At 40.6% G+C, this 23,903-nt stretch overlaps 1 long non-coding RNA gene across 1 annotated transcript; it reads right to left on the bottom strand.

The window, feature by feature from the left end:
* Positions 1-3,422: 3,422 nt before the first annotated feature.
* Positions 3,423-22,208, bottom strand: LOC307223485. The gene is made up of 2 exons (XR_013842109.1): positions 22,123-22,208; positions 3,423-3,615 (listed from the first exon to the last, which is right to left on the bottom strand). It is a non-coding gene; the product is annotated as an uncharacterized lncRNA (long non-coding RNA).
* Between the last annotated feature and the right edge of the window lie 1,695 nt (positions 22,209-23,903).

Below are 23,903 nucleotides of genomic sequence, written 5' to 3'. Positions count from 1 at the left end.
CAGTTCTAATTACGTGCTCACTATGTGGAAGGTTTTTATGTAATTGGTTCTTTTTCCCCCTTTAAAAAAATGAACCGTAATTCTATTGTTGACTCTGGTTCCTGTAACTTCCTTCTTTTCTAGGGTATCAGTTGTCATTACTGCTCTTGAAGGTATTGCAGATTTTTTTTTTTTTTAATCCACTTGTATTTCATATAGAAATCTTCCTGGCTTGTATTTCATGACCACACCTCTTCCACTTCAACTGCAAAATTCTATCCGGTTTTCTGAATACAGAGAACAAAACTCTCTGCATACCAGACACACTAGCTTGTTCCTGCTTGCATGCATATTTTTCAAATTCTTGTCTTTTGCTCTCAGGCTAGACAGTGATCTACAAATACTTTCTAACAAATGGAAACCAGTCTGTTTATGGGTACCCACTTGATTGTCAACCACCTTGATAGAAGTTTAATTGAAATGAATCAATGGTTTTAAAGAAAATACCAATGACAAGAATACTAGGCTACATCCAACAAAGTCATATTTTGAGTAGTCCCACTGAAATCAGTAGATCCCTAGCTCCTTTTCACATGTACTGCTAGTAAGCCAGATGTCCCCCCATGTTATATTTGTGCAGCTGGTTCATCCTGCCTAAGTGTAGAACCTTACATTTGTCCCTATTGAAATTCATTTTGTTAGTTTGGGCACAATTCTCCATTCTGTTAAGGTCAGTTTGAATCCCAATTACGTCTTCTGCCACATTAGCTACCCCTCCCACTCTGGTGTCATCTGAAAATTTGATAGCAAACACTCAAGTCCTTCATCCAAGTCATTTATAAACATAAAAACAGGCTCAGGACAGAAACCTGTGGCGCCTCACTTGTAACTTTCCCCCCACGATGGCTGAACCAAACACCCCCCCTTAAATCTGCCTTTGCTTCCTCTGTGTGCTGTACATGTTCAATTGCACACAGAATCTCCTATTTGCAGCGAGGCTGATGCAAAAATGCAGTCAGATGTGGATTGCATTTTGTGCCATTGCTTTTCAGTTGGAACTCACAGAATCATCAGGCAATGGCTAAAATGCAGAAGGAGCCCTGTGGATTATCCCTCTGGATAAGTTTTTCAAACAAAATGAGACCAGGAAAAAGTGAAGAGTAAAAGTTTTACTTTGTAATTTAGATGTGCATACATCTTTTGAGAAAAGAGGCAATATTTTTTTCCTTCTTTCTTTCCAAAAGATTAAATGTTGGTGAATAAAAGTTAACCGAGTACTAGAAAGCAATGCTAGAGGCTGTTCTAGATGTCATTGTAAAGCATTACAAAGCGATAATCATGTTAGGACATGTGGAAGCAAACCCTTATCCTAAAGGCAAGACTGAATGGCAGCCATTAGGAATGGCCTATACGGAACACAACATTTTCCTTCTTCTCAAATGTTCAAAGCTGTGATACTGAGGCAAATAAATATCAGAAAAACAGCATCTTGACCCTTTGCTGTTCCTGCTTCTGGGAAATCTAGGGACGTCCTTGAATCAGAAGACAAGCTTCTCAAGAAGAGAAACTGCTTGTTTCAGACAATGGACCATTCTTGTTTGTTGGCTGAGACTCTACCTTCCTGCCCACTTTCTTGCCAGGGTGGTACATGCTCTGGTTATCTCCTGATTGGACCAGAGAAATGCACTCTACATGGGGATATCTTTGAAGGTGACTCAGAAACTACAATTAATCCAGAATGCAGCTGTCAGACTGGTGACTGGGAGCAGCTGCTGGGAATATATAGCATGAGTCCTAAAAGAACTACATTGGCTCCCAGTACATTTCCAAGCACAATTCAAAGTGTTGGTGTCGACCTTTATAGCTCTACATGGCTTCGGATTGTATACAGTATCTGAAAGTGTGTCTCTTCCCCCACTGTTCAGCCTGATTACTGAGGTCCAGTTCCAAGGGCCCTCTAGTGGTTCCCTCATTGTAAGAAGTGAAGCTACAGAGAACCAGACAGAGGGCCTTCTTGGTAGTTGCACACACTCTGTGGAATGCCCTTCTGTCGGATGTCAAAGAATTAAACAACATCTAAAAGCAGGCCTGTTTCAGGAAGCTTTTAATGTCTGATGTGTCTCTCCACCCAGACCCTCTGTATCTTGTTGGAAGTCACCCAGATTGGTTAGGATATAAGAAATGAAATTATTATTATTATTATTATTATTATTATTATTATTATTATCTGCTACTTGGACTAATGCAGGGGTAGGGGATCTCAGGAACCAAATGCAATCCTCCAAGCCTCTGTTTAATCCTCATCTCTCATTGTATGGTGAGGATGACCCACTCTGGCACCACCTAGTTAAGGGCAGGCAACAAATATAGCATCATTATTATTACCCATACCACACCCCATTCCTCAGCTATGCACCCTTTGCGCATGCAACACCCCTCACCTGCTTGGCATCCTCCTTGACTATTTCTGGAATGTGTCCTTGAACTCTAATAATACATCAGAAAAGCTGGGAAAGGCTTAACAGTGGTAGAACATGCAGAAGGTGCCAAGTTCAACCCCTGGCATATCTAGGCAGGGATGCAAAAGACTCTTATCTGAAACCTGGATTCACTGTCAAACAATATAGACAATACTGATCTCATAGGACCATGGGTCTGACAGTTTCATATCTTATGTTCCTCTTGCTTGAACTTCAGTTTTTTGCTCCTGGGATGTCCCACCAGCACACACTTAACAATAAGCAGAGTCTGGAAAAGTATGTTTACCAGTGGCACCAACTTGAGCAAAACATTGAGGGGAGCCAGTGCCATTCTCCTTTCCAGTCGGGGGGTGGGGTGGGGTGGGGTGGTTAGCCTGTCATGCACCCAGACAGGCACAGCGAGCATCGACAGCATGGTTGGGGCACTCATTCTGCCTTCTTCCCTCCTTCCCTTGGTCGGCTGGACAGGCACACTCTTCAGCCCTTGGGCCACCATTGCAGTAGTTTCAGGGGTGAAGTCCCCTGAGGAGGTTGCTTTTCCCTGCCAGAGGAGAGCACCACATCCACTGGCTCACCTGTCTGCATGTTTGTAGGAAGCGAGGCAAGCAGGCAGGCAGGTGGGGGGATAAAAAATATTGAGGGGGCTGTGCCCCCAGAAGAAAAGTATTGGGAGGGCAAATGGACTCTGCCCCCTAGAACTGGGGCCTATGATGGTTACATAGTGTCTCTGGCCCTGAGGTGGCATAGTCTGAAAACTGAAAAAGACAGAATTGCATAACCCTGAAGCTTAATCTATCATGGCCTGCTAGATATTTGGCAACCCTCCTATTTTTTGCAGTCCTAGATAGGAAGTAAAAACTAGCAGGTTTATTGAGTCCCATGAATATTATGGATGGTAACTAGGCTGTGTTCAACTTGTAGACCAAAAGTCTTGTAGGCTGAGCTGATATGAGGAAACATAGAGAACTTCAAGGAATGTATTTGGATTGATCACATAGAAGAGATCAAGACTGCTGAGAACAGTCCTGCATCCAAAATAATTCTCTAAAATATTCAGTACCATTAGACATCAAACCTCAAACCATTTCTTCACACAGAAAGGAGAACTTTTAAGCTTCACCTTGAATTTCCAATCCTCCTTGAATTTGGATAAGACCTGCAAGGAAAATGGAGAATGACAATGAATGTTCTTTGAACCAGTCATTTATCTTGGTTTAATAGGCACTAAATGTGTCCTTTCTGTCTCCAAATATCAAGCATTTGAGCTTTTCATTTGAAAGTGATATTTGTGCCCACAGCATATCTCAGTAATTCACTTAGGGCAGTTGAAGCAACATTATGAACATTTCCAGGAGGAAAAAGTCCTACCTAGCTATATTCTAAAGCTGTTCTGTTTTCTACAAAGAGAGTAGCATTCTAAAAACCCATTTATATTCTGTAATATTTTTAAGCACAGATGCTCTTATGTGCTGCAGAATTCTGTCAATTTTCATAAAAAGGCTTCAGTTCTGATGCTTACCATGCTTACCTAGGTCAACATTTTATTATTAAAATTGGATTTTCCTTTCAAATTGTTGCATTCCTAATGCCAGCATCTATTTATATATCTTAAAGAATAATACAAGTCACCTGTTCAATATAATGTTCAGATATGGTTCAGCTCATAGCTCCTGTTTCCAGTTTTTGCATTGATGACATGCAGATGGTACCTCAGTATTTGAAATGCTGTTTCTCTTTGTAGGAAAATCAGTTTCTACCAACAACACTGACTGAGGCCTGTAGAGGCTTCTCTCCACAATGTACTTTGTTTTGAGAAACCCTAATCTTCTCACTGGAGAGCAACTGGACATCTCTGCTCAGGAGCCAATCAATGCAGCTTATTAATCAATTTGAGTGATTTGCTGTGAAACAGCTTCTTTCTCCCTAGTGTGATGTGCTTAGTCCACAACACCCCCAGATCCCCTCAGCTAGTCCACAGAGTGAGGCAGCTGAATCCTGATGCGAAGGTAGAAAAGCATGCCGAAGTCATAGCAAATTATATCCTAATGCCTCTGTAATGAATCCCAAATTTGCAAAAACACAAACCACCTACTGTTTGCGAGCTCTGTAGTGATTGAATTGGCTAGCTGGGGATGCATCTCATTTGAAGAATGCTTTGAATAATGTGGCCTTGATTTTATGAAGCCTTCTTGAGAGAAATGGCATAAGAGAATGCAATTAATCAAGAGCAAGATTTTAAGACTTGATGGATTGAGTGGTTGCAGTTTTAAATGTAAAAGGAAGGCTCATTTTCAAGATGTTGCTAATTGTAAATCACACCCTGAGATGTTTTGTTGGAAATGCAACTGCAGTTGAGAATCATTGTTGTTTTCAGTTTGGTACTTGTATTTCAATATAAAAACACTATATATTGTTTTGATGGTTTCTCACAATGCTCTTGATTTTTAAAATTTGAATGCCCCGTAAATGACCACCAGCAAATGTAAAATCAGATATCCTTCATGTCTATCACAATTACTTGCATAAAGAAGTGGTAATACCGTGGCTAACCTAAGTAGCAGCTAAGAATTATTGCTACTCAAAAACATTATTTTCCATGTAGCTTTCGTTACAAATTCAGTTGAAGTTAATGAGTTTTGACTAGTGTTATGCTGGGAACAATCTATTGTGTTTGCGCAGACCTAACTTAAATTGGCTGTGCCAAAGAAAAGAGGCCTTACTGATAGACTGTAAGGAGAAAATCCACAGTAGGGATGACTGAATTGGTCAATTTCAGTTTCTTTGTATCAGGGGTGCTTCTAGGCTTGAGGGGGATGAGATGACAGACTATTGTACCCTTTTCTTGTTTCCCACTATCACTGACTTCTTTTTTTTACCTTTGTAGTTTTTGTAATTTACAGTGGCCAAACTATTCCCTTTCTCCCTTGATGGCTGGCTAGTTGGGTGGCAGGTAGGGAAGCTGGAACATGTGAGCAAAGCTTCTGGCTGGTGTGCACTGTAAACCCGGAAGTAACAATTTCTGGTACTTCTGGCTTGCCACGGGACATAACCTGAAAGAATGTAACATGAAGCGGACGTTACATGAGGTATGACGGTAGCTAACCTTAGTGCAAAAGTGGCAGTGAGCTGTGCCGGTGAGACACTAGTTTTGGTATTGTGGGACCAATGATGGTGCCAGAGTAGCAGGGGGCAACCAAAGCCCCCCTTAAACCCCCCGTCTCTGCTCTCATTGCCCCTGTGACCCAAATGGTAGTGTCTAATTGGTGTAGTATCACTGCCGCTAAGAGCATAATAATGTAAACATGAGCCTGCTAGACCAGGCCAGTCACCTATGTTGTACAGTGGTACCTCAGGTTACATACGCTTCAGGTTACAGACTCCGCTAACCCAGAAATAGTGCTTCAGGTTAAGAACTTTGCTTCAGGATAAGAACAGAAATTATGCTCCGGCGGTGCGGCAGCAGCAGGAGGCCCCATTAGCTAAAGTGGTGCTTCAGGTTAAGAACAGTTTCAGGTTAAGAAAGGACCTCCGGAACGAATTAAGTACTTAACCTGAGGTACCACTGTATAGGTTCTCACAGTGGCCAACTAAATGCCTGTGGGGAACTCTCAAGCAGGATTCAAGCAACAGAGCACTCTTCCTTCCTGTGGTTTCCAGCAACTGGTTTCCAGCAACTTCTTCATCTTTCCATTTTTGGGCAAGTAACATTCTTGCCGCTGTAGTTGCAAGTTTGTTGTTTAGCATTTTGGGGCAAAGTTTTTTTTAATTTCCCCAGACTTTTAATTTTTTTATTTTTTTACCAATTTCTGCCAAGACACTGTATTCTGGATATGTTCAGAAAATGTATGGCAGATGTTCGGCAACCCTATTCTCTGTTTACCGTTTTTACAACCTTATGTTCAATCTGCCTCATTTCTGCATTACGGTAGTTCATGATCACCCTCCCCCCCCCAAAGTCCACACAAAATGTTGTTCTTGTTTTAATGCATATTTCTTCTAATATGCATATTTTTGCAAGCAATTTTCCTTAGCATAATCCCCATTTTTTTGTACAGTTTTTACTAATATACACATTTTTTTGTGCATGAATATATAAGCTTGGTTGTTTGTTTGGAGAACTTCACCACAAAATTTACAACAGTGCAAATTTATAAGGACAACTGGGTTATGGTTCATAATAGTGGTTTAGGCAATGCAACGGAAGTGTGAATTGAATGAGTTTATCTCCCATCCCTAATTCACAGAAAATATTCACTCTTCTGTGTTTTCCATTGGTTCCAATGGCTGGCAAGCTACCGAGCTCAAAATGTCAGACACATAAGAAGGCAAATGAGCAAAGCTCTTTTGTTCCAAAAAGCAATAAAATGGGACTTAGAAAGACCTCACTATTTTTCTGTTTCCCCAGGAGAGGATTTTGCCTCAAGTTTTCATTTGCCATAGGACAGGCTCATCAGAAACCAGGAGGACAAGATGTATGGTGATCAAGGCAGGGCAAATTAACCTCTTAATAGGTTCTATAGACCTAGTATCCTTAATTGACTCCATTCTGGCCAATGGAAAAACATAGGAACAAAGGTCGCTGTCTCACTCTAAATCAGACTACTGGTCTGTCTAGCTCAGTATTGTCTACACTGACTGACAATGCCTCTCCAGGATTTCAGTAAGGGTTTTCTCCCAACCTTGCCTGGAGATGATGGGGACTAAACCTGGGACATTAGCAGTTCTATTACTGAGCTACAATCTTTTTCCTAAACTGATGGGGCTGATATACACATATTTCTATAAGAAAAATATGTATGTTGAGGAAGAGGATGGTGGTTTGTTTGTTTGTTTGTTTAAAGATACAGGGAAATTATACTTCATACCACATACGTTTGCTTTCAGCCTTCTTTCTGTTGTGAAACAGCACCTTCTGCAAGCCCAATTCAAGCAATCTTATTCAAAGCCATAGACAGATTCTAACCTCTCAGTTAACAGGTCCACAAAATCCTAAGCACCAATTTTTTCAAGTCCTATATAGGCAGGTTAAATTTCACAATATAGCCATTGATTTCTTTATTGAATGCCCTTGCAGCATCATTTTTCAAACAATGATATTCTTAAATGGAGCATGTGCTACTTTTGATTTTAGTTTGGGATCTCAAAATGTGTTAAAACTGTCAGATTTTCTTTTTGCTAAATGGCAGGAAGAAAATGAGACCAGACACCTCACAGCACAGAAGTCTCAGTTATAGATCACTTTCTTCCATGCCTTTAATTTGCTTTATATCAAATTCTTATTTCCCATAGAGAAGCGTAAGTGCCAACGTACTCATTAGAACAAAAATGCTGTCTTATTTTGGGGTGTCCTTTTAAAAATGTGCAATCCATCTTTTACAAGTCGCTGATGGAGCACCAGGCTCAGTCCTCATGAAATCAGCAAAGTTTTGCCTTCAAAGTAGGCCTGTAAAGAATGATGTCCTTACTTTGAAGAAAGCATATAAAGAAATTTCTCACAGGTGTGTGCCTGTAACTACTGTAGAATACCACTTTGAGGTTTTAATCTGTGTCTACAGATGGCAATCTATAGATACTCCAGAACATTTATGCTTTTGTACCTTTCACATGTTGCAATCTCTGCACCAGACCTAGAACATGGTGCCAATAATCTCTTCAGAACAAGACAATGGTTGAGGCTTTGGGGAAATGACAGTCACAGATAATACGCTTGCTCATATTTGAAAACTGCAGGCATTAGAAGCTATATATTGGCCGTATTTTTCAAACGATCAAGGTCTTCAGCTCCTGTTGACATTAGCAGAGTTTCTTGGTGCTCATTGCTTTTGAAACTGAAGCCATCACAGTTAGCAAATGTATATATTTAGCTCCTGTGATGCTTCTGTAGTTGAGAAAAGTTAGAAGTGATTGAAAATAGTTTTTATAAAACTAATCTTAACAATGGCACCAGATGTGGATGGGGCGTTTTTTGGAAGTGGGAGAATGAGAGATGCCAATTATTTATTCTATTAAAGGTTTCTAAGAATGACACTTGATATTATCAGAGAGTTTAGTGCCAAGTAGGATAATTAGGTGAGTTGTAGAAGATCAGGTGATAGAGAGATGATTTCATTTTGTATCATATGCCATAATAATTTCCATGCACTAAAATCTCTGATGTCCCTTTTGAGGGATCTGCTGTATTAATGCAGAAAGGAGAAATGTGCCCAAAGACCAGTTAATGTATAGTTGAATGACACAAAATGACATCCAGTTATCCCTGCCCCAGGGATAAAAACTTTGATGTGGTTGTGTAATTTATATCCTTAAACTACAGATCTCTGAGGTGGGCAGGGCAATGCAAATCAATCTATGGAATCTATGTTTGAATTTCTGTATATCTCAAACACTGTCTAGGAAACAGTTTACAATAAGTAAACATTCAGTCAATATTTGTTATTAATCAGCACCATTCTGGAAGCTATATTTACTTTTTAAACGTACATCTGAATCTGTATCAACTCCTGTTAACTTTTTTCTATCAATTGTGGGAGTCATAAAGCCAAGGCAGAGGCTTGTAAACACTGCAGGGCGCCCCCTGACATTCCTCTGGGCAATGATTACCTTATATGGAGAGGGGAGTGTGAAGCCTTGACCGGATGAGGTAACATGAGATTGGCAAACGGCCATGCGGCTGGACAGAACAAAGGAGAATAAAAGTTACCGGAGAGGGTGAAGAAGGTGGAATGAGCTGCCCTCCATCCATGAAAATATTTGCTGGCTCTCTGTGTCTTTATTTTATGCTAAACAAGTGCCATTTGTGACGGCTGGCTCCGACAATCAATCATGCTCCATAATCTTATTTTCATAGTCTGACATTTTTACTCATCAGTAAACCCAGTGGTATTCAGTGGGATTTTATTGGCTGTGCTAGCATATGGGACAAGTCAGGTGAACACCATTAAAAGATGCCACACCACTCAGGAGACATAAAAGGGTAAATGAACAAATTAACATTTAAAGAACAGATAGTCCACATTATAGTGGTAGCTAATGAACACTTGTCTAAAGCAATATTTGCAGCTGTAAATTAGTTGTCTTATGCACCTGTTGACTAAATCAGGAAATAAAGTTCTGTTCTTAAACATGTGCAAGTCTTACATGATAATATACAATCCTATGCAAATTTTCTCCGAAGTAAGTGCCATTTCTTCAGTGGAACACATATTGATATAGACAAGTGTAAGAGGTTTCTTTTCTTTTATATGGTACAATTATTCACGGAAAATATTGTTTCTTGATCTATTTTACCAAAACAGTTTTACGCAAATTTGAGGTCTTCTTGCCTTTCCTAAAGACCCGAAGTTGACAGAATCTGAACGCAGTCATCTGCACACTTATCTGTGAATAAGGATCAGTTGAATAAGATGAGCCTTACAACTCAGTAAACATGGATAGGATAGCTGTGATCCTTAGCACAATTTCTAGGGATTAAGCCCCACTGAACACAGGAGAACTTTTGTTGTTGTTTAGTCGTGTCCGACTTTTCATGACCCCATGGACCAGAGCACGCCAGGCACTCCTGTCCTTCACCGCCTCCCACAGCTTGGACACACTCATGCTGGTAGCCTCGAGAATACCATCCAACCATCTCGTCCTCTGTCGTCCCCTTCTCCTTGTGCCCTCAATCTTTCCCAACATCAGGGTCTTTTCCAGGGAGTCTTCTCTTCTCATGAGCCTCAGCTTCAGGATCTGTCCTTCCAGTGAGCAATCAGGGCTGATTTCCTTCAGAATGGATAGGTTTGATCTTCTTGCAGTCCATGGGACTCTCAATAGTCTCCTCCAGCACAATAATTCAAAAGCATCAATTCTTCGGTGATCAGCCTTCTTTATGGTCCAGCTCTCATGTACTTATGGGTAAATAATTATAGGATTTGTCTGAAAATGACATAAAACTAGAGTTAGATGAAATAAAATCAAAAATATGTATGTGATCCATATCCTACTCTTGAAGGCTTTAGAACCACAAGCCATCAAAAACCAATGGGGGATTTAAAACTCCCATGGTCCTCCTGTTACTAGTGATCTCCCACCCATCATCACTTACCTCCATCACCAGCCCTGAGCCCGGCTTCGGCTGGGGAGGGCGGGATATAAATAAAATTTATTATTATTATTATTATTAGGCCCCCCCCCCCACTTGACTCAAAGTTAATTTTCATTTTATTTTGCTCAGGAAGGAATTAGGTACTTGGTAGGGGAGAGGCTTCAGCCAATTTGATGGGTATTTTCTTCCCCCCACTTCCTTAAAAAAAACAAACCACTCCCCCTCCAGCCCCCTCCCCCACCAAAAAAATAAACAAGAGAGGGAGAAAAGGTTTTTTAATGTGTGGTCAGGGGAGTTTTAATATTGCTGGCTGAGAGTGATTAATTTTCATTACTTGATTGTCCTCTGGATGTACACACTACTTTTTGTAGGTCCTACTTTCTTTCCAAGATAGACAGAGGAAGGGAATGAGGTTCTCTTCAGAAATCCAGCTTCAAATAATTACAAAATCTTCCACCACTGTGGATTTCCAAATCGGCATGTTGCGTGCATTGCTGTATAATGATTTTCTTACTGGAATTTCTTTCACAGCATGGCTTCTAACCCATAAGTGGCATACTAGTGCTTCTTCATCCTTTTCTTTTCATTTTTTTCTGATGAAAATGGTTGTCATCTCAGTGTCCACAGGTTGAAAGGCTTTCACATTTTTCCTATAACCCCAGTCAGCAGTTTTATATTGCAAAAGGGGGTGGGGGGAATTGGCATAGACTTCATATTTCTAGGTCTGCTACTGTGTACCTAGTAGCCAGTTTGAGAAGCATGCTGAGTTTCTATTGCTCTTCCCATGTCTTTTACCATTAGTGTCTTAGAAAAATTTCTCCAGCACAAGAAGCTGTAATTGCAGCTACTTGGTGACCACCTGAGAAAATTACCTTTACCATTAAAAGTGAATGGATAAAAAAGGCTCGGTTCATCCTTCCTCTACAAAAACATATCTCAAGCAGAGCACAAGCATCAAGGTGATCTGGGGAACTGAATGGGGTTTTTCTGGAACAATATTCATTGAGAAAAGATAAATTTGTATCCAACTAAATTAAGAATATAAGAGTTGTATCCAACTAAATTAAGAACATAAATAGGACCTGCTGGGTCAGGCCAATGGCCCATTTTGTCCAGCATCACAGTCTTACAGTTGCCAACTAGGTGCCTATGGAAAGCCCCAAAGCAAGACCTGACTGCAACAGAAATCTCCCTACCCGTAAGTAATTCCCAATAATTGGTATTCAGAACCATACTGCCTCTGAAGTTAGCCCCAATGAAATCAATTTACTTGTTAGTCATGAATTTCAATGGGTTTGCTCTGTGTATGGCTAACACTGGATACAATCCCCAAAATGAAAAATGCTACTTAAGTAAGAGACAGGCAGGCTAAGTATGTTTTAGAGATTTATTTCCCCAGATTTGCAGTGTCCCTCGCTGTAGTGAAATTACCAGAGGGCATGTCTGCATAGAGGGAGCTTGGCCACACAACTATTCTCAAAGCTCTTCATAGCTCAGAGCACAGTCTAATCTGAATAGCAGCCATACAAAGGGTATTCCATAAACATTTTGAGTCCCCATCAACTGATTGCTGCTCTGAGTCATGTGAAAAGGGAAACACTATACCATGTCTTGTGATATTACAAGATATTGTATGGGCCTCCAGATGTTTCAGTCCAGCCATGGTTAAAATAGTTGTGGTATCCAAGTATGGTAGGAAAATGTTTCACAAGGATTGTAACCATTATTGTATCTGGCCTCCCTAAAGACTTCTCCACTCTTTAAATATTTCTGGAGATAATCCAGTATTTGTTACCTAGCCATACAGCAGAATTCCATTCCCCTGGTGACAGTACTGACAATAAGCCCCAGGCAAAAAGACCATATGCTCAACAAAGGAGTGGGGGAAAGGAACAGAGCCTTGATATACCAGAGTGTAGAAACCCTCCTCCAGAGATTTAATTCAAATTGCTGCAAACTTGTGCAACCTCTGTTGCAGCATCTGCTTTCACAAGTTTCACTTCTCTGCTAGAATAATAGTTTACATCTACTAAAATGAGCAGGTGCTATCTGCATCTCTCACTTTTGTTTTGACACGGAGACATGCCAGGTTGAACAGACCCCCGTCACTCCTTGAATGGATGGACACACCGTCTTCAGTTGAGCTGAAGGCATATGAGAGCAGCAGGGAAATGAATATGCCAAAGAGAGCTGGGACAAGAACCCAGCCCTGTTCCACACCTTTATAGCGAAGGTTTTAGAGGATGAGCTGACCTACTTGATGGTGCCACACATGTTCTTGTGGAAGGACACAAGACTTTAAGAAAGCCGACTTCATAAAACTTAGGGAAGTGCTTAGGGAAGTGACTTTAAGAAAGCCGACTTCATAAAACTTAGGGAAGTGCTGGGTGAGATCCCATGGACAGTAATACTAAAAGGAAAGGGAGTTCATGATGGCTGGGAGTTTGTTAAGAGGGAAATAGTAAAAGCACAACTTCAGGCAATACCAATGAGACGGAAACATGGAAGGTGCCTAAAGAAGCCAGGGTGGCTATCTAAAGAACTTTTAACTGAGTTAAGATTAAAAAAGGATGTGTACAAAAAATGGAAAAGGGGGGAAACCACCAAAGAGGAATTCAAACAAATAGCCAGCACGTGTAGACACAAAGTCAGAAAAGCTAAAGCACAGAATGAACTCAGGCTTGCTAGAGAGGTTAAAAGAAACAAAAAAAGGCTTTTATGGGTATGTTCATAGCAAAAGGAAGAACAAAGAAACAGTGGGGTCACTCAGAGGAGAAGATGGTGAAATGCAAACAGGGGACACAGAAAGGGCTGAACTCCTCAATGCCTTCTTTGCCTCAGTCTTCTCCGATAAAGAAAACAATGCCCGACCTGAAGAATTTGGAGCAAATGATTCAGCAGAGGAAACACAGCCCAGAATAACTAAGGAGATAGTACAAGAATACTTGGCTAGTTTAGATGTATTCAAGTCTCCAGGGCCAGATGAACTGCATCCAAGAGTATTAAAAGAACTGGCAGATGTGATCTCAGAACCACTGGCAGTCATCTTTGAGAATTCCTGGAGAACAGGCGAAGTCCCAGCAGACTGGAGGAGGGCAAATGTTGTCCCTATTTTCAAAAAGGGGAAAAGAGAGGACCCAAATAATTACCGCCCAGTCAGTCTGACATCAATACCAGGGAAGATTCTGGAGCAGATCATTAAGCAAACAGTCTGTGAGCACCTAGAAAGGAATACTGTGATCACCAATAGTCAGCATGGATTTCTGAAAAATAAGTCATGTCAGACTAACCTGATCTCGTTTTTTGACAGAATTACAAGCCTGGTAGATGAAGGGAACGCAGCGGATGTAGTCTACCTTGATTTCAGCAAGGCATTTGACAAGGTGCCCCATGATATTCTTGTAAAGAAGCTGGTAAAATGCGGACTTGACTATGCTACCACTCAGTGGATTTGTAACTGGCTGACTGACCGAACCCAAAGGGTGCTCATCAATGGTTCCTCTTCATCCTGGAGAAGAGTGACTAGTGGGGTGCCACAGGGTTCTGTCTTGGGCCCGGTCTTATTCAACATCTTTATCAACGACTTGGATGATGAACTCAAGGGCATCCTGATCAAATTTGCAGATGACACCAAACTGGGAGGGGTGGCTAACACCCCAGAGGACAGGATCACACTTCAAAACGACCTTGACAGATTAGAGAACTGGGCCAAAACAAACAAGATGAATTTTAACAGGGAGAAATGTAAAGTATTGCACTTGGGCAAAAAAAATGAGAGGCACAAATACAAGATGGGTGACACCTGGCTTGAGAGCAGTACATGTGAAAAGGATCTAGGAGTCTTGGTTGACCACAAACTTGACATGAGCCAACAGTGTAACGCGGCAGCTAAAAAAGCCAATGCAATTCTGGGCTGCATCAATAGGAGTATAGCATCTAGATCAAGGGAAGTAATAGTGCCACTGTATTCTGCTCTGGTCAGACCTCACCTGGAGTACTGTGTCCAGTTCTGGGCACCACAGTTCAAGAAGGACACTGACAAACTGGAACGTGTCCAGAGGAGGGCAACCAAAATGGTCAAAGGCCTGGAAACGATGCCTTATGAAGAACGGCTAAGGGAGCTGGGCATGTTTAGCCTGGAGAAGAGGAGGTTAAGGGGTGATATGATAGCCATGTTCAAATATATAAAAGGATGTCACATAGAGGAGGGAGAAAGGTTGTTTTCTGCTGCTCCAGAGAAGCGGACACGGAGCAATGGTTCCAAACTACAAGAAAAAAGATTCCACCTAAACATTAGGAGGAACTTCCTGACAGTGAGAGCTGTTCGACAGTGGAATTCGCTGCCAAGGAGTGTGGTGGAGTCTCCTTCTTTGGAGGTCTTTAAGCAGAGGCTTGACGACCATATGTCAGGAGTACTCTGATGGTGTTTCCTGCTTGGCAGGGGGTTGGACTCGATGGCCCTTGTGGTCTCTTTCCAACTCTATGATTCTATGATTCTATGATTCTATGATTCTATGACACAATAATATTGTGAAGTTTAGGGGGGCACCCTGTCTTGTTGAGAAGTGAAGAGTCCTTTATGGCTGATGAGGTTAAAGTACTTCATCAGGTCTATGAAGGCGATGTAAAAAGGACAGCTCTGCTGTTGGCATTTCTCCTGCAGCTGACGCAGCAAGAAAATCATGTAGACTGTTGACCTCTGAGATCTAAAGCTGCATTGTGACTCAGGATAGATCCTGTCAGTGAGCAACTGTAATCTCTTGAAAAATACATGGGCAAAGGCTTTACCCACTCAGCAGGGAGATTCCACAGTAGTTGTTACAATCATGGCAGTTACCTTTGTTCTTGCAGAGGGTCACAATGCTGGAGTTGTGCATGTCTTGTGGCAGAGATCCTTCTTCCCAACACGACAAGAGTAGGCCATGGAGGCATGCCATGAGAAAGGAATTGAAGCCAGCTTTCATGTTTTCAGGGGTGCAGTTTTTCTGACTGTTCGTCCAAAGGCTTTCTTCATGCCTTTGTACATTTTGTGAGTATTGCCAGCATCAGCAGCGAGTTGAGTGTTCTCACACAGCTTTAGCCAGTAGTCATTGGCACATCATCTGGCAACCCACTGGGCATCACTCCTTGCCTTTCTCAGTGTAGCAAATGTATTTTTGCAGGGTGCATGCTTGTAGTTCACAAGAGCCTTGCGCTTTGCATCAATGTTCTTTTTCCCAGCCTCAAACCAGTCAGGGATCTGCTGCTCTTTTTGGCCAAAGGCGGACATAGCTGTGTTTTAGATTCCCTCCTTTTTGAGGTTCAACCTTACGGTGACGCTATATCTGGAGCAGTTCAGTTTGGCAGAATCAGAGGAGCATTAACAGAGTTCAAATATGACAGTTGTCACAGTGTTGATTCAAGTCTGTACTTTCTGCTATTTGCTATGCACCCTCTCTGACTGGAGATGGCTCTTTCTTACCACCAGGGAGTGATCTGTGTTGCAGTTGGCACTGTGGTAGGTCTATGTGACACAAATACAGTTAAGTGCTGATTGCCTGGTGACAATCAAGTCCAGCTAGTGCCAGTGGTCTGACCTTGGATGTCTCCAGGACACTGGGAGTTTTGTCTTAGTAGAAAAGAACATGTTCATGATGCAAGCACAGCTCAAGCAGTCTTAGTTCGTTCTAGGTATTAATGAATATAGTTTTTGCCTATAAGGACATCTGGCAGCTAAGCTTGTGTTTTCTTTGCTTCTCTGTAGAAATACTTTTGCGCGACCAGGCGGTGACAGCCCCAGCCCCCAGGGATCACAAGGAAGGAATAAAGACTCTGACAACGTATATGGAATTAAAATTAGGCCACAACTTTATTAAACTTCCGAATGTAGGAAGCTGTTTCTCCTCAACATCAGCACTTGCTAAATGTAGCTTCAAAGTGACATTAATCTATCTACTGGTATTTATCAATGACATCACAACAGCACACTCGTGCTTCCTGAAAATCTTGACTGTTCTATTGAAATCAAACCCAACTGCATGTTTCACCACACTTTATCTTGCGTAAATAAAATGTTGCTTTATGACAGTCATTATGCCTAAGCAATAAATCTGATTGTGCTTATCTTGCCATACAAGATCTGGCATGGACATTCCAGATGGATGATGTTCTCATTGGAATGCTACAAAACAAAAATGGAGTGAAGGAGGAGCAAACACTTTAAGGGGGGGTTGTATTGAGAATACAGGCTGGCATCTCAAAGGGAAAAGAGTGCATTATGTGCTATTAATAAGTAGAAAGTTACCAGGTGATTTGTATATCTTTCTTATGATTGAAATATCAAGAATTCACCAAATATCTGTTCTACTTATTCTAAGAGTTCTAGAAGTTGGTCATTTTCGATCAGTGCTAGAGAGTGCTGGCAATATCTTTCTCTCTGATTACAAATTAGACTTACAATGGAGCTCTTTCTCCATGCCCCCTTCCCATTCTGGTGTTTGCTTCATCCCTTCCCAACTTTATGGTAAGCTTAGAGATATTACTTTCATTTTCAGCAGACACTTACTTCCACTTTATTTTTTAAAAGTCTGGTCTGTCAAGGTGCCGCGAAACAGTTCAGGGGCCCTTTCTTGTACTTGTGCAGATTCCAATTTGCTTCTGATAAAATATCTGCAAAGTATCTTGCTTTGGCTCAGGATGCAGAATTCATCCAAATCCAATTTGTACCTCTAGTATAGTCACTAGTTGGGGGTAAACTGTATTATCTGATTATTGTAGGAGTGGAACAGGTCTATTCTTGACTCCCATTTATCTTGAGTCTGTATAGGATTGTGAGGAAACATGTATTGCTGACTCTTCCACTTTGTTTTTCAGTCCTACTGGGTAAAACTGGTTTTCTTCCCATCCTTTTAGATGCAATGTCCTCTCTAATCTTTTTATGTAGTAGTGCATGAATTTGTTGGTCTTAAAGGTGCCATAGGATTCTGTTGATGTTTTGGCTACAACAGCACACTTTACCCTTCAGGAATTAATATATTCAGGGAATATGTTGCACAAAACTACTTAAGAGGGTACCTTATTTTTCCTTAGGGAGTATATTTTCATACTCTGGGTTTAGTACCAATGCACCAGACATACCACATGAGAAGTGCTTGGGTGTATCTCTGCATGATGGATGGGTGTATCCTTAATAGTGTGTCAACAGGATAGGCAGAAATAGTGAAGAATGATCAGTGCAGCAATTTTGAGTCAAAGGAGAAAATATATGCTATAAAACATACACTTTTAAAAAGAGTTTTCAAATAACCAGCAATATTCAGGAATGGAATTGCAAATCTTTCCCTCCTAATGTGCATAACATGCCGGATGAGGTCCTCAGCTGCAGTAAATGGGCATGAAGGTATGGCCATTTACACCAGCTGCCCATAATAAAATTGCACTGTCAAAGAATTTAGCATCATAGAATTATTCCACCAGAATAATAAAACAAACCATCATAGATACCACTTCCCCTCCAGTTAGAATCTGCACTGGCTTCATTGAAAATTCTCCCTTTATATTAGTGATAGAGAACCGTATTGTTAAATACAGTCTCATGGCAGCTAACATGAAGGAGGTTTCATTCCTTGGATGACAACAAACTGGAAACTCCCACATACTTCAAGGATTTCACCAAGTTCTTTACTAACATTTTCAAAAGGGTGCGGCTGTGAGAAATGTTCACAGCATTATGGTTTCAGCTATTAGTAGCTGCTGGTGGTTATCCAAACATTTCACATGCATTAAGATAAAATTAACACCCGCAGCTCTTCCAGCCAACACCCAACTAACTACAATAAATGAAGTCTAGCCACTAATTCCTTCCATACATAATGTTAATATCTTTGCTGTAGAACCTTTACATTTTAATAAGCCTAATGTGACTCTGATCCAAGTTTCTTCTGGCAAATCCTGCAGACTACAACTGTAAAGTAATTACAGCTGATTATTTAACAGGACAAATAATATTTAATATTTGTTGAGTTTCAACAGGATGCTAGGCACTTTAAAGAACACAGATGTCAAACCAGAGCCTTTACAATGTATATTAGGTGGAGAAGAGGAACATAAGAGGCTGGCTTATAGTGGATCAAATTATTTGTCAGTTTAGCCTAGTATAATATACTCTGATTGGCAGCAGTTTCCCAAGAATGCCAGCAATTTTTCCCTGAACCTTTTAAATTAGGCTCCAGGAGGGAACATAGGATCTTCTGTATGCAAAGCACACACAATACTGGTAAGCTATGGTCACTCTCAGCAGCAGTCAGGGGTTGACAATAAGGATGGAATAGAAGGGAAACAAATGGTAATGGTAATGGTAAAGTGTTGCCAGAGAGGAAATAGCCTCTTTCTCCCTTTTATTGAAAAGAAATTTACAAGACATGAGCATGGCTGGAACAATGCAGATGAGGAGCCAACATCAATCACAAGGAGCAGCATTGTAAAAAGGGTTATAAGACACCCTGATTCCCACTTAGCACAGTTTTAACTATGCCCCAACATCTTGTCCCTAAGAAGCTCCATTGTGACTAGGGAATATAAACTAAATGATGTCTTAGAGAACCAGGACAAAGACCAACCTTTAACTTCAGGAGTAGTTCTTGCCAATTATGCAAAGAAGCTCAATAACCCCAGAATATGCAGATGCCTGGTTTCTAGTTCAGTCAAATTGCCCAAGTTGTGCCCACTATTCAGACATTTCAAAAGCCCAGACTGAGGACACTGCATACCTGAAACACTGATATCCCCAGCAGCAAACATATTTATAAGTACTTAGCCACTAGCAGCTATCAAAGTTAGGAACTTCCACCCAATAAACTGCATTTAGTTTTTACTCCAAGCTCCAGCATTTTCTTTGACTTCTAACTCCCCTTCATGTAATCTGCCTCATGGTGCACAGGGACCCTTAGCTAAAGACTCAGACATGTCAGTTGCATACACATGTACATTTGTGTGCAAGTGTAGATGGGGATGCACAGTAAAAGCAGTATCTATTCTAGCTTCCTTAAGAACTAACAAAACATTCAAAACTCAAAATCCACCAGAATGAGAGAGATTGGATTTGGTGAACCTTGGCCTTTTCCGGCTCAGTCAGTACTCACAAATTGTAAATTCTTCACCCTGGCTGAACCAGTGGAATTTAAGGTAATGCCAGTCGTCCCCCCCCCCCCAGGGGTGTTTTAAATGTGTGGCAGGGTCATGCTGGTGCTGGGACAGAGCAAGGAGAGACTTATACATATTCCAAACCCTTTCAGCTCTATCATGTGACCTACTGACCTGACAGAACTAAGCTGGCAAAAAGGTGGTGTAAGGAAAATTCTTCTCATTACAAGCTGGACCTACAAGTCATGAAAGAGCTCCCCCTCCACTTCACGATTCTTGTGTTTTACTTAAGCTAGATACATAAGATTCAATTTTGCAAGGCTGTTCTCTCTCCCTGCTGACATTTTCCTTAAATGGAAAATATATCTTTTACCCTTAGATAGAGTGAGTGGGAGTGGGACACCACAAATACAAAACTGGATAATTTTCATATCATCTTAGCATAATACTATGAGTCATGCCACATATTCTGCTATCAGTCATCAAATGTACAAAATTCAAGTGGAGGAAAATGAAGTGATATAAGTGCAATACAGTCAGGTTGTGTATCCACAGCAGTGACCAGAGGAGGAATGACCACTGGGAAGAGCGCAGAGAGAAGAAATGTCATGATGCACCCAATATAGCAAAACCAGGTGACTTCATCTGATCCACCTGCAAGAAAACATGTCTCTCCTATATCAGTCTCTACAGCCACAGCAGGTGCTGTAACTCTCCAACAGAGAGAAGAAGAATGTGCCTTGGGGGACTTTACCCCCCCCCAAGGCACATTCTTCCATTGTCTCCAGAAATAGATGGATTCTAACAACAACAAAAACCACCAGTGTGTTGTTGTAGCTGTCTTCAGCAACAGAACTGTCATTCGAAAAGAGCACCTGATGATACAAAGTAGTTATATACTTCCTTTTTTGGTCAATAGAATGAAAATTGAGCAAATTTGTTTAGTAAACTTACCTAATTATTTGTAGTTCCTTAGCAACAAAGCTTTCTTTCTTTTTTGAACAAATCCATTTCAAATTGTCAAATGTAGTTTAATCCATTTTACTCTATTATTATTTTTAAATAGCATTGCACCCTAGCATTGTACCTTCCTTATGATATATTACTGTGCTATAAACTGAGCTCATGACTCTTCCTCACCCATGCCCCTGTTTTCCCATAATTCAGTCACTTTCTCTAAACATTATCCATCCCCTCCCCTGATGATTTGTTAACTTAATTTACCAAAATGAAATTCGTAATCAAAAAGACTTCTGAAATAGCAAGAACTCCATCTGTTCTAATGGAGTGTGTGTAATAAAAATGTATGGCGCTGAACACCTCTACCATTTTTTTAAAAGGTCATTTTTAAAAATATTGCAGTAAACATTAGACCAATTAACACTGGTACTGAAATAGTTTCAGGCCTTATGTTCTTGCCCTTGCAGATTTATGAGGAGAGATGCTGTTGTTTATAAATTGCATGTATACTTAATTGTATAGAATTCTGCTTCCTCATCAAGTTATGTAAGAATACTCAGGCATCGTTCAGCCTTTATATTTTTAATTTAGGCCATGAGAGGTCTCATTTTGTAACACGTTGTTACTTATTTCTCTCAATAGAATTATCTTGTTTAACTGGAAACAAAACAATCTTTCCATTTTGCAGAACTTCAATGAGACTTTTTAAATGTTGCAACAGGCATTGTCTATATGATGATCACTTCCAAGTATCCAGTAATGGAATAGTTAACAGACAACATTAAACATGGCACCACCTAATCACTGGAAGAATAATATACCGTATCCCTCCTAAAGAGTAAGGGGAAATGTGTGTGCATCTTATGGAATGAATGCAGGCTGCGCAGCTATCACAAAAGCCAGAACAGCAAGAGGAATCGCTGCTTTCATTGCACAGCGATCCCTCTTGCTGTTCTGGCTTATGAGATTCAGAATATTTTTTTTCTTGTTTTCTTCCTCCAAAAACTAGGTGCGTCTTATGGTCTGTGCGTCTTATAGAGCGAAAAATACTAATTTACTGAGTGGGATTTGTCACTGGACTGTCTAAAGAAATGCACTCATTGAACTTTGATATGCTAAGCAAAGCCAAAATGGGGAAAGAAAGTGATTTATTTGTTTTGTTTGCAAAACAAAGATGACGTAGTGAAGATGCTGTCAGAACCCCACTCATGCTATGCTGCCATTGCTGCCTGTGGCCGATGGAGTACATGCCACAAGCACTTTTCTTTTACTACAGTTAACAGTGGGAGAGAACACATTGGTCCCAGAGAATGGTCTGAAGGCGTAAAATGCAGCAGCTTTGCTAAAGTTCAGCAGGTCTGGGTCTGATCAGTTCCTGGCACAGGTGGGCTCATCAACTCAGTGTATAGCATAAATTTTAATCCCCCTTTAAGCCATTGAAGCTAGTAACCATCACCACATCTCATAGCAGCAGACTATGTGCTGTATGAAGGAGGATACCTCTTCTTGTCTGTGCTGAATCTGCTGTAACCAGTTGCATGCGATGACCCCCAGATTCCAGCCTTGGACATCCATGGGATGAATCTGTTGTTGGAAATAACAGTTGATAAATAGTCCTTGCTAGTAGACAAGGGCTCTGAATGTGCTTGGACTGAATGTTTGCTCAAGCATGACAGTGTTCAGGGTGCAGAGGCTAACAATGCAACAGAACTGTCTCCATAGATGCAAAGTTTTTTCTTATCAGTGCCATTATTCAAATGTGATATAAATATGTTTTGTTTTCCTTTTTTTAAAAAATAAATAAATCTTGTTACAAATGTCATGATTCACACTTCATTAAGAGGTAAGTCTGTGAATTTTACTGCTCTCTCAAGCCACCCCCCAACCCAATGCTAACTTTAAACTATTATTGAGCAAAAATGAGAGTCTCATCTGAATTCCATTCTTTGATAACCCAAAATAACAGATGGTCTGTTCTCCTAACCCAGTTATTATTTATCAAGGTCTCTTGGGTTTTTTTAGAAGCCCTGCACAATATTCTGAAAATAAAGAATATTTTTCTCAGTCAACTCCTTATGCTGTAAAGTGTGGAAATATTTGTACACTAACAACAGATTATGGATTAGCATGACTAGAACACAAAACAATAGTGCATATTGCCACACACAGATCCGCAACAGATATATCTGATAATACCTTTGATCATTGTAAAATAATTTCCTGGCTGCATTACGAACCTTCTCAGCAACACCCCTGAAATAATGAAAGCATTGTAATTGTCAAAGTTGAACACCTTTTCCTTTGCTGCTCATGTAGTGAAACAAATTATGTGGGCCATATTATATTAGGTTTGCACCTTGACTTGGTGGTTATTACAGAATTGAATTTTGTGCTAGGTACTGTACAAGGAAAGTAAACAAAAGCTATAATGAGACCCTGCCAATGGCTGACAATGTAACAAGCTGTGTTTTGCTTAAAATTGACAGCATTGTCTTTTGCTTCATCCGCTTAATTGAACCTGAAAATATGACCTACTGACTAACAAGGAGTAACTTCCATACGGACAGATGTTTTTCTTCTGCTTGGTAGATTAGCAATTTATGTGTTAAGCTTAGTATCCCTTTGAGAACGTCACTGAGAACTTTTGTCATTGCTTAATTTTTTAGCGTATTTGTTTAATGAAGTTTGACGCTGAATAGTTCAGTTGCTTTGCAATAGATTTTTAGATGGGCTATTAAGAAGAATTAAGGAAGTGATTTAGGCAAGTTGCAACATTCCAGCCAGCTAGGTAATTTGAATGCTATTGTCAGTTTATGCTATGTAATTTGACTGTGAGTTTACTGCAACACCTAAATGCTATTCATCTCCTGCTGGCAACACTGAAGATGAAAATAGTTGCTCAGAATTAAAAGCTAGCATGGTCTGAAACCAAAAGATAGCTGATACATTAAAATAATAGCAATCAAAAGTTGTGCATGGAAACAAATATGTGTTTGTGCCGGTATGAATGGATTATGTTAAAAACTTAGCATGCCACCTATCTTCTACCAAGTGCACAGATCACAGAGGAGTATTCACTGGAGGGAATGGGACCAAGTTTAGGTACTATAGACTCATCACTCGTTCTGTGGGTCTCGTACTCCACAGGCTGCTGTACTATCCATCAGATATATGGGCAGTCCACCCTATGTTCAGGAGCTGTGACTAGGCTACTGCCGGTGGTTCCCCTATTGACCTAGACCCATTTCCATGCATGATTCAGTATATCTGAAGGAGCGTCT

This window comes from Podarcis cretensis (genome assembly GCF_951804945.1).
Source record: "Podarcis cretensis genome assembly, chromosome: 9".
NCBI lineage: Eukaryota > Metazoa > Chordata > Lepidosauria > Squamata > Lacertidae > Podarcis > Podarcis cretensis.
This window is presented reverse-complemented; position numbering and strand designations above follow the sequence as displayed.